The 11838-nt window shown below is 36.1% G+C and overlaps 1 pseudogene; it reads left to right on the forward strand.

Annotated features, from left to right (window-relative positions):
* The first annotated feature begins 284 nt into the window (after positions 1-284).
* Positions 285-2014, forward strand: LOC102872468 (annotated as a pseudogene).
* The last annotated feature ends 9824 nt before the right edge of the window (positions 2015-11838 follow it).

Consider the following 11838-nt stretch of genomic DNA (forward strand, 5'->3'; position numbering starts at 1 on the left):
ACTAAATCCAATTAAACAATTGGATCTTATTGACATATATATAACATTTCACTCCACAAAGCATAATATGAATTCTCCATTGAAAGTGGAACATTCTTCACAATAGACCATATGCTAGCTGACAAAGACAAGCTCAATAATTTTTTAAAAAATCTAAATAGTCTGATGTAGCATGAGCTGCAATGAGGAGGTGTCTTCTGGGTTCAGCTGCCTGAGCCAGGGTGTGTCTCAGTGCTCCTCATCACATGGTAGCCCGCACACCTCTTCAGCCACATGCAAACACCATGATGAAGAAAGACAAGAAGTCATTCAACCAGAGCCTAGCCGAGTAAAAGCTCTTCATCTTTAACACTGAACAGTTCGTAGGACACACCACCAAGAACTGGGCTTTTTGATCTCGCTCTTCTACCTAGTCTTCTACGGTTTCCTGGCTGCTCTCCTCACATTAACATTGTGGCTCATGCTCCAGACACTGAATGATAAAGTTTCCAAATACCACGACCAGATTCCCAGTCCAGAATTTACGGTTTTTCCAAAACCAGCAAGTGTGTTGGAATATTCATTCAGTTTGTCTGACTCACTTTTCTACAAAGGATGCATTAAAGACCTTATCCATTTTTCTAAAAGTCATATAGTTCAGAAGGAGCTCACAGCATGTCCTGAAGGAATATCTTTTGAATAGAAGGCCTTGTTTATTCTGCATGTCAGTTTTCTCTTGATTTACTTAAAGACTGCAGTGGCTTGAATGATTCTGACTAGGAACAGTACATTGACAGAGAACGACGAGAAATACAAGCTGAGTTTAGAAGACACCATGAGACTAGAGATATTATCACCAATGTCAGGTGGATCTTGGAAGAAAGTAAAGAGTACCAGAGGAATGTCTGTGTTTCATTGACTATGCAAAGGTGTTTGACCATGGATCACAACAAATTGTGGTTAACCTTGAGGTAAATGGGGATCCCAGAACATTTGATTATGCTTATATGAAATCTATTCTTGGACCAGGAAGCAGTCCTCAGAAAAGAGCAGGGAAACACTGCATGGTTCAAAATCAGGAAAGGAGTGCATCGAGGATGCATCCTTTCTCCATACCTTTTCAATCTATATGAAGAACAGTTTATTTGAGAAGCAAGGTTTTATGAGGAGGAATGTGGCATCAGGATTGGAGGAAGTCTCATCAACAACATACGTTATGCAGATGACACAGCCTTGCTTGCTGAAGCTGAAAAAGAACTGAATCACTTGCTGCAGAAAGTCAAGGACTGTAGTCTTCAATATGGATTGAAGCTCAACATTAAGAAGACAAAGATTCTCACCACTGGGCTAGTTGGCCCATGATACACGGAGAAGAAATGGAGGTTGTTAACAATTACCGCTTAACTCAGCTCCACAAGCCACACTCTTAACACCAGCAATCAGGAAATCAAAAGACAAATTACATTGGGAAAATCTGCTATCAGGGACCAGAGTGCTGAATAGTAACAATATAAGTCTAGGAATGAAGATATGCCATGATCTTTGCAATTACTTGTGTATCAGAGAGCTGGACAATGAGTAAGGATGACAGAAGAACAATCAATGTGTTCAAAGTTTGGTGCTAGAGAAGAGTCTTGAACATACCATAGACCACAAAGAAAACAAATAGGTCTGTCTTGGATAGGGTGAAAGAAAGAGGGTAGAAATTAACCAAATGATTAGATTAAAGCCTAAAGGAGAACCAAGGATAACATGAACTTCAAAGAATGAACAGATAGCACATGTATCAAAAGATCCTTCATTAGGACATATAAATTTAACATATTTTCCATATTATGGAGAAAAATTGCATGTGGGGTATCTACAGTCAATTATTGCCATCCAGGCATTCTTTAGTCCTCTTGACATTACCAAGAAAGAAGTAATATTTGACGGCATGATTGAGCAGTCATCCAACCTGAAAAACCAGGATAATCAGGATGAATTTTTAGAACAGGTTACATTCAAAATCACAGTGAATATACAGTATGAGTAGGGTGTCTGTAAAAAGTAAACGTGTTGTCTGTCTCCACTTTGCATCATCTAGACCTGTCATTCTAGAATTATGAGTTCACCTTGGAGAAAGGTAAATAGTATGTGACCCTGGCTTAACATCATAATGTGCTTCCAGATCATAACGTTCAATGTCTCTGCTGCCCTTTGAACCAGTGTACAAACGCCATAGTAGGGACTGATAAATACTTGGTCATGATAAGTAAAATGGAGGGCTTTTGCTATTTTTATGCAGCTTAACTTCTAAATGTCTAAAGCTTAATATGCTGTGTTATGTAAATATTTTATGGATTTAACACTGTCCTTTGATGCCAACAAAATTTTTGGGACCAACATCAAGCAACTTTATAGCTGCAATAAGTGAGTGTGGTGTGAGGAGATGCCTGAAGTGATGTGTGTGCAAGGAGGGGAAAAAAAAAATAAAAGTGGATTTGACAGTGTTAAAAAAAATCTGAATATTATAAAGCGATTTCTCAGATAATAATGCTTGTTGTTAGGTGACTTTAAGATGAATTTGACTCATAGGAACCCTGTGAATGACAGATTTGAACCATACCCTATCTTACACCATCCTCACAACCTCTCATATTCAGACCCCTTATAGTAGTCATTGCATTGATCCATCTCCTTGAGGATCTTCTTCTCTTTCGTCAGCCCTCTAACTTTGTCTGCATGCCCTCTAGGACTGATCCCTCTAGAATATGTGAGCGAATACAGTAAGTGAGATGAAATGTCTTCATCCTTGCCTCCAAGGAGCATTCTGATTGCACTTATTTTTGGTACAAATTGGTTTGTTCTTTTGGCACTCCATGGAATAATCAATAACTTAAAAAAAAATTCTAACGCATTGAGACTTCATTGGTCTTCCTTATTCATTGTTCAATTTTCGACACCTATGAAGCAATTAAAAACATCCTGGCTTAGATCTGGGGCATCTTAGTCTTTAAACTGACATCCTTGCTCTTTAGAATTTGAAGAGGTTCTAGAGAGCAGATATCTTTAACGCAACATGAATTTTTATTTCTTGACTATTGCTACCATTAATGTTGATTGTGGATCCAAGTAAAATGAAATCATTAGCAACTTCAATATCATTGGCAGTTGTTTTTTCCAAGTCTGTAGTTTTTCTTTTCACCCTATTGGAAAGAGGTTTTGATGTACTCCTGGATTTGATTTTTAGAAAGCTTCATTTGTCAATTTTATCATCTTCTCTTTATGCATTTCTGGACTATCTCCTCCTGTGCAATTGAATGCCTCTGACTCCATGGTACTCAACAACAACAACAACATTTATGCCATAGGCTAAGGCTTCTACATTTGGTCTCATTTTGTCTCTTATGATACTTATTGTTTTGGGCTTTACCCTTAGGTCTCTGATAAGCCTTGAGTTTATTTTTGTTTATGATGTGAGATGGGTTCTTGTTTCTGTTTTCTGTAGGTAGATGTCCAGTTTTACCACCACCATTTGTTGAAGAGGTTGTCGTTTCCACATTTGGTATGTTTTGATTCCTTCTCAAATTTTAATTAACCAAAAATAGATGGATTGATTTCTGGGTTCTCTATTCCCTTCCATTTGTCTATATCATTGCACCAATACCATGCTGGTTTTGTTACTACAGTTGTGTAGTGTATTTGAGATGAGGATGTACTATGCTTCCCACCTAATTTTTATTTTCCAGATGTGCTTTGCTTATTCAGAGTGTCTTTTCTTTCCAAATAACCTTGCCCATTGACTCTCTTTGAAAAATGAGTTTGTTGTCTGTTTTGGGATTGTACTGAACATGTAGATTGCTTGTGGTAGGATTGTCATTTTCACTATGTTGAGTCTTCCTACCCATGAACAGGGAATATTTTTTTTCTTATGAGCTTATGAGCTCTGGTAACCTAGTGGCAAGAAGCTGTGTTGCATTTCTGAAGGTGCATGGTTTGAGGCCATCAGCTGCTCTGCTGGAGAAGACTAGACATTATCCTCTGATGCTATTAACTGCCTCTGAAAACCTGCCAGAAGGGCACCTAAGGGCTGGTTCTGACTCTACGGTATACTACAACAACAAAAACATTGTTGTTTTAAAACATTGTCTGTTGTATTAATGTTTTGTGGCTTTCATTGCAAAGATCTTTTGTGTCTCTTGTTAGGTTTACATCTAAATATTTCATCCTGTGGTTGGCTATCGTAAATTGTACTGCGTCCTTCCACTCCAGTAAATTTATCTACTAGGTCTAACAGTTATTTTGTTGAATCTTTGGGGTTTTCTGTGTACATTATTATATAGTCTGCATTTAGGGACAGTTTTACTATCTCTTTACCAGTTTGTATATCTCTTATTTCCTTCTCTTGTCTTATTGACTTGCAAGGATTTCTAACATAATATTGGACAGGAATGGTGATAGTAAGTAACCATTTCTGGTCCCTTTTAACAATGGGAACGCCTCTAGACTTTCTCCATTAAGAATGATGTTGTCTCCTGGATTTGCATATATACTTTTCACTATATTGAGGAAATTCCCTTCTATCACAATTTTGTTGAGTGTTTTAATCAGGAATGGGTGCTGGGTTTTGTCAATGGCCTTTTCCACAACAATTTATAGAATTATATGGTTCATATACTTTGTTTTATTAATGTGATGATTTATATTGATTATTTTCCTTATGTTGAACCATCCTTGCATACTTGTTAACTCCCACCGGTCATGATGAAAACTTTTTTAAATATACTGTTGGATTGTATTGGTCAGAATTTTAATTTAATTTCCTTTCCTTTTTACTAGACGCAGTAGGATTGGCTTGGTTTGCTTTATGTTTAAGTGTTTAATTTTGCTCTTTTCTTATTTATTTTTTTTTTATGTGATTGCCTTTGCTATGAACTCTCCCCTGAGGACTACCTTATCTGTATACCTGGGGTTTTATTATGTTGTTTTTTTTCCTTTTCATTTGTTTAGAAGAACTTTTAATTTCCTTTTTATTTATTCTATAACCCAGTAGGGCTGAAGCAGGGTGTTATTTAGCTTCCAGCAGGTGAATTTTTATACATTATCTTTTTGACATTGTGATCTAAGAAGAAACTTTATATTTTTTTTCAGTCCATTTTTATTTTTGTGGCTTTTTTTTGTCTTAATATATGATCAATTCTGGAGAAGGTATCATGGGCACTTAAAAAGAGAGTAAATTATATTTTAGTTTGGTGAAGTATCTTGAATATGTCTATGATGTACAGCTGGTTAATGGCATAGTTCTTTTGCATCTTTGCTAAGTTTCTTTCACATTGTCCTGTCCTTTGGTTAAGAGTCGTGTGTTAAAGTCTCCTACTACTATTATGGCACTATTACTTTCTTTAAATCTGCTAAATATTGTTTCGTGTATTTTGCTTGTTTATAATGTAGTTTGTAGATATTAATGAAAGTTATGTCTTCTTAATTTATTGTTTTAATCCTTTATATAATATACATATTTAATCCTTATATAGTAGCCTTCCTTATCTTTTATGATACTTTTCATCTTAAAGTCTATTTTATCAGAGATTAGTATTGCCACTTCTGCTTTTTTATGAATGTTATTTGCTTGGTATATTTTTATCTTACACTGGATTTTATTCTTTCTTTTTTCCTTTAGCCAACATAGCAATGGATTTGGGGTTTTGTTAATCATTCTCCTACTCTTTTTTTTTTTCTTAATTGGTGTATTTAAATGATTCATATTAAGTGTGATAATTGACAAGTAAATTTTTTTCATTACCATTTTACTGTGTTTCTTTTTCTGTTGTTTCTAATTACTTTGGTCCATCCCTTTTCCTTTGCTATCTCTGTGTAAAGTATTTCCCTTAATATTTCTCATAGATTTAGATAGAGTTGGTCTTGTTTTCACAAACAGTACATATAATTCTACATCAATATATTTCTTCTGCTGCTTTGTCTCTGGGATATTATTCATTGGGTCTGCAGTCTGGTCTGTTTCTTCAGAAAAGAGTTGTTTTGATTTTTCATAATGTTTGAAGCTGCTTTCTGCTTCCTTCACATTTTGTGATGTTATTCTTGGTATGTAAGAATCAGTTTCTCTTGTGAATGTGTAAGTTGCTGGCAGTTTTTTATCTTTATGATGTTATTTATAAGCTTCAGACTTTAAATGTTGCTTCTATTTATCTTCCCAACGGCAGTCTTCCTAGTGTTGGTCATCTGTGGGTGTTTTTTCTGTTCACTGTTTCCTGGGGCAAGTTTCTTATCTGGTTGTCCTTTGAGGGACTGGGATCTCTCCTTTTGCCCAGCTGTTGTTGACCTGCTTCCCTGTCTTATTCTGTCCTGTAGTTTTATTGGGATCAGTGGTGCAGTTTCCTCCAGAAGTAGACAAAGTCCAGGGAATGCTGTTCAGGTTATATTACTTGGAGGAAAACTCCAGAAAGTGGTGAGGCTCCAGTTATATAGCCCCCAAGTCTCATTCAGTTTTAATGGTCTAAGCAGACAAAATCCCATGGATAAGACAATTTTACCACAGTCCACTTTCTAAGTTTTGTTAGTTTCTAAAGTCCACACACATATCTATCCCTCTCCTGCTGTTACTGGTTGGGAGAAAGCTCTTCCTGCATAAGAAGACAAATTTCTGGGGAAGCAACAGGTCCCCAGAATTATAATTCCTAATTTTTATCGTTCTTAGTGGCCAACAATGTAATTCCCAAGTTTTGATAGTTCCTAGTGGCCATGCATACCTGTGCCCTCTCTTGCTGTGGTTATTTAAGTTTCCAAAGTTTTTTCAATGTATTTTTTTAAACTTTCACAATAGGGTATATGCTATTAGTTTAATTGCTATGTACTTAATATTATCATGTGTCTTTTTAAAAATATATTTGTTGTTAATGTGCTATCAAGTTGGAATCCACTCATAGCTGAAACTCCAATGAATTTTCAGAAGCTATAAATCACTCTGGAGGAGACTGCCTTTTTTTCTCCCTGAGAACAGCTGTTTGGTTCCAGCCACCTGCCTTTGGACTGACAGTGCAGTTCCTTATCCAGTATGCCAGTAGATCTTGCTATTTTCTAAATGTTGTTGTGTGTTATCTAGCTGGAACCAAGTCATAGCTGAGCCTCCAGTGAATTTCCACAGGAGGAGATTGTCCATCATCCTTCTGTAGAGGTAGCTGGGAGATGTGAATCCTCTGCTTTCAGGTTAGCAGAGTCAATCTTTACCTCTAAATGTCCTTTAAAAGCGGCTTCATCTAATTCATTGCTATTTGTTTATGGAAATTTTTGTATTTTACTTTTATCTAGTAATTTTAGTAATTCTATAATCTTCTATAAGTAACATAAATTTCATTTAGGTGTTTAATATACATTTATGTATTATATTATCCTACTGTCATCTAATTCCCTTTACAACTTGAAAAGAAGTGATAATAGTCAGAATCTTCTTGTTTTTAATTCAACAGGAAATGCTTTCAACGTATCTTTATTAAACATAATGATTGTTGTATAATTTTGTACAGGCCTTTTATCAGATAGAAGTAACTCTTCTAGTTTGTTAAGAGGTTAGGTTTATTTGCTATTTACTCATTGTATTATCATGAATGGATATCGGATTTTGTCACAAAATTTTTTTATATAAAGACATAATCAGATTTTGTCTTTAATATGCTAATGAAGTACCTCCCAGTAGTACATTTTCTAATGGCAAATATTTTAATTCCTGATATTTAAAACCTAGTAATGATTTTATAATGTTGATACTTTGTTTAATTTCATTTGTTGATCTTTACCAGATAATATTTTGAATTTTTATAAATATGATGATAGTTTTCCTTTCTTAAACCATTTTTGTCAAACTTTTTTTTTTCATTTTTGTCAAACTTTTAAGATAGTATTTCCTTTCTTCCTATACACTGAAATATTTTATACAAAACTGGAACTATTTTTATCTCTGGAGCTGATTGTAAACATGACTTGGCATTAGACCTGGTGCTGAATAATTTTTTGTGTAACAATTATTTATGTTTGAGGTAAATTCTTTGATGGCTATGTGAATATCTTTATTTCTTCTTTCATCTTGAGTGATTTTATACAATTACATTTTAAAATAATTTATTCATTTCAGCCAAGATTTCAAATTAATAAATTGTCTCATTTTATATTGTGTATCTAGTATTTTCCCTGTTATCTCTTGGTTTCCATTAACAATATCTTCTATTTATTCCTGGAATATACCTCATAGTGTTTTACTATGAACTGCTTGTCTTTGTTGAAATTTAATATCTGAGATTCTTTAAATGTGAGCTTAATGTTAATCTTTGGTAGTAAGGTTTTACTTTTTGGATCCCCAAGATTCCTCAGCATCAGTAAATTGGTACTTTGTTGTTTTGTTGTCAGGTGTTATTGAAACAACTACAACTCATAGTGACTCTAGGAACAACAGATGGAAATCTTGCCCTGTCCTGAGCCATCCTCAGTATCTGCCATGCTCAAACCATTGTTGCTACTCTACATGAAATATCTTATTAAAAAGTCCAGAACAACATGGTTGTGTGAATTTGGACTAAAATTCACAGGAGATATTGTTTTTGTTTGTTGTTAAATGCTGTCTTCTAATTATACATTTTCAAATCGTTTTTCCTCTAACCACTAACAAAGTAAAAAAAAAAAAGAAGGAAAAAACTCCTAAACCCCAAAAATGTTGTGGTTTGGTTTGGTTTTTGCAACATTCCTTGAATTGGGTGAGCTGTCTCTCTAATTCTTCTTAATTCCAAAGGATAAGTAATTTCCTAATGAAATTTCCTAGTATTGTTGCTCTTGTTACGGGTCATCAAGTAGTGTGCCACTCATAGTGGTGACCCTATGAACAATAACTCTGAACTCTGCCCTATCCTGAGCAAATCTCACTGTGTCAGACACACCTGCTGCTGTTACCCTAGTCACTGTGTCAGTCCATCTCATCCAGAGTCATCCTCTCCTGTAATGTCTCTCCACCTTTTCAAGCATGATGTCCTTCTCTAAGGACTGGTCCCTTCTTGCAACATGCACAGTGTAAGAGACAGAGCTTTAAAATTCTTGCTTCCAGAGAGCAAGTTGGTTTTATCTTCTCCAGACCAGACATGTTTGTTCTCTTGGCAATCCATGGGACGTTCAACATTCTTTTCCAGCACCACAACTCAAAGGTATTAATTCTTCTGTCGTCCTAATTCATTGTTCATTAGTCTGATGCATAGCAAGTAATCGCAAAGACCATGGTCTGGCAAACCTTAGTCTATAGACTGACATTTTTGCCCTTCAGCGCTCTGGAGAGGTTCTTGACAGCAGACTTTCCTAATTAAGTCTTTTGATTTCCTGACTTCTGGGGCCAAGAGGGTTGATTGTGGCCCTGAGCAACCCGAAAATGTTAACAATCTCAATCTCTTTTTTATCTATGATGGTTGACCCAGTGGTAAGACTCTTCATTTTCTTGCTGTTGAGCTTCAAATTCTTTACTTAAGTCCTTCACTGTCTACAGAAGATGCTTCAGATCCTCCTCAGTTTCAGGGAGTAAGATTGTATTATGTGCATAACACACGTTGTTCATGATCCTGTCTCCAATTCTGATGTTACATTCCTTCTTCTACAGACCAGCCTCTCAAATGATCTGCTCCACATAAAGATTGAAAAGGTATGGAGACAGGATGAATCCTTAACACACTCCTTTCCTCATTGTGAATTATGTAGTATTTCCTTGCTCTGTTCTTGACTACTACCTCCTGGTCCAAGTATAGGTTTTGCATGAGCACAATTAGGTGTTTAGGGATTCCCATTATTCTCAAGGTTAGCCAAAATGTGTTGTGATCCACTTAGTCAAATGTTTTTGTGTAGTCAATAAACATAGATAGATATTCTTCTGATACTCTCTGCTTTCAGCCAAGATCCATCTGACATTGTCAATGACGTTCCTAGTACCACTACCTCTTCTAAACAAAGCTTGTACTTCTGGTAGTACTCTGTTGGTGTACTGTTCCATTCGTTTTTGGATGATCTTTAGCAATGTTTTTCTTGCGTGTGATATTGTTTGGTAATTTCCATACTCTATTGGATCACCCTTTTTTGTAATGGGAATAAATATGGATCTCTCTTAGTCAGCTGGGCAGGTGGCTGTCTTCCAGATTTCTTGGTGCAACTTGGTGAGCATATCCAAGACAGTATCTGTTTTCTCAAATATTTCAGTTAGTATGCCATCAATGCCTGGGGCCTTGTTTTTGCCAGTTTCTTCCAAGCAGCTTGAACTTCTTCTTTTATCACCATTGCCTCTTGGTCTTATGCCACTTCATTAAATTCTTCTCTGTCAGCAAATTATTTTTGGTACAGTGAGACCCTGGGTACTCTGTTTTCCTTTGATGCATCCTGGATAATTCATTATTCTGTCGATAGCATCTTTAAGTATTGAAACTCAAGGCTTGAATCTGGTCTTCATTTCCTTCAGCTTAAGAAATGCCAAGTGAGTTCCTCCCTTTTGATTCTCTGACTTCGACTCTGCACATTTTGTTATGATACTTTGCTTTGTCTTGCCAAGACGACCTTTGAAATCTTCTTCTCACCTACTTAACTTCCTGATCTCTTCCTTTTTCTTTGGCTTCTTGATGCTATAATGCAATATTCAAAGTCTCTTCTGGCATCCATCACAGTCATGTCTTCCTTCTTTGTCTTTGTAATGACCTTTGGCATTCATCATGGATGATTTTCTTGATAGCCTCGTACAGCTCATCTGATCTTTGTTCATTAGTGTCTAAGGCCTCAAACCTGTTCTTGGGATGGTTTTAAAATTCATTCAAGTGGGATAGATTCAAGGTCAAATTTTGGTTCCTGTGGATTTTATTTCATTTTCTTTACCTTCAGTTTGAAATTGCATACAAATAGCTGATAGTCTGTTTCACAATCAGCACCTGGCCTAGTTTACACAGCTGATATTGAGCTTCTCCAACAATTCTTTCCACAGATGTAATCAATCTGATTCCAGCGTAGACCATCAGGTGAGGTCCATATGTATAGCCATTGTTTATGATTCTCATAAAATATATTTTCAATGAATAAATAATTGATGGTACAAAAGTCTATCATTCTATCTCCAGCCTAATTTCTGTCACCAAAATCATATATTCCAACTATTGATCCTTATTCTTTGTTTCAAACTTTTGCATTCCAGTCACCCATTATTATTAATGCATCGTGATTAGATGTTCAATTGATTGCTGACCACAAATGTTGGTTGTTTTTGTTATGTGCCATCAATTCAACTCCAACTCATAGTGATCTTATGAACAACAGCTCTGAACACTGCTCTATCGTGAAACAACCTTGTTGTCTATGACACACCTATTCCCATTACCCCAGTCACTGAGTCGATCCATCTCATTCAGGGTATTCCTCTTCTGTGCTGTCCCTCCACCCTTCCAAGCATGATGTTCTTATCCAAGGACAGATCTCTCCTTGCAAGATGTCCAAAGTATGTCAGACAGAGCTTCAGAATTCTTGCCTCCAAGTTTGCTTGCCTGGTTTCACCCTCTCTAGGATGAACCTGTCTTTTCTCCTAGGAGTCCATACTATATTCAATACATTTTTCCAGCACCACAACTCAAAGGCATCAGTTCTCCTTCTATCATCCCTAGTCATTGTTCAGCTTTCTAATGCATAGCAAGTAATTGCAAAGATCATGGTCTGTAACAGGAAAACCTTAGTTTCTGGACTGACTTCATTTCTCTTTAGTACTCTGGAGAGATCCTGACAGCAGATTTCCCCAATGCAATTATTATTTTTATTCCCTGGCTGCTGGTACCAACAGTGTTGATTGCAGAACCAAGCAAACTGATA

This window comes from Elephantulus edwardii, unplaced genomic scaffold, assembly GCF_000299155.1.
Source record: "Elephantulus edwardii isolate Elephantulus edwardi_28Jun2011 unplaced genomic scaffold, EleEdw1.0 scaffold00150, whole genome shotgun sequence".
In the NCBI taxonomy this organism is placed as follows: Eukaryota; Metazoa; Chordata; class Mammalia; order Macroscelidea; family Macroscelididae; genus Elephantulus; species Elephantulus edwardii.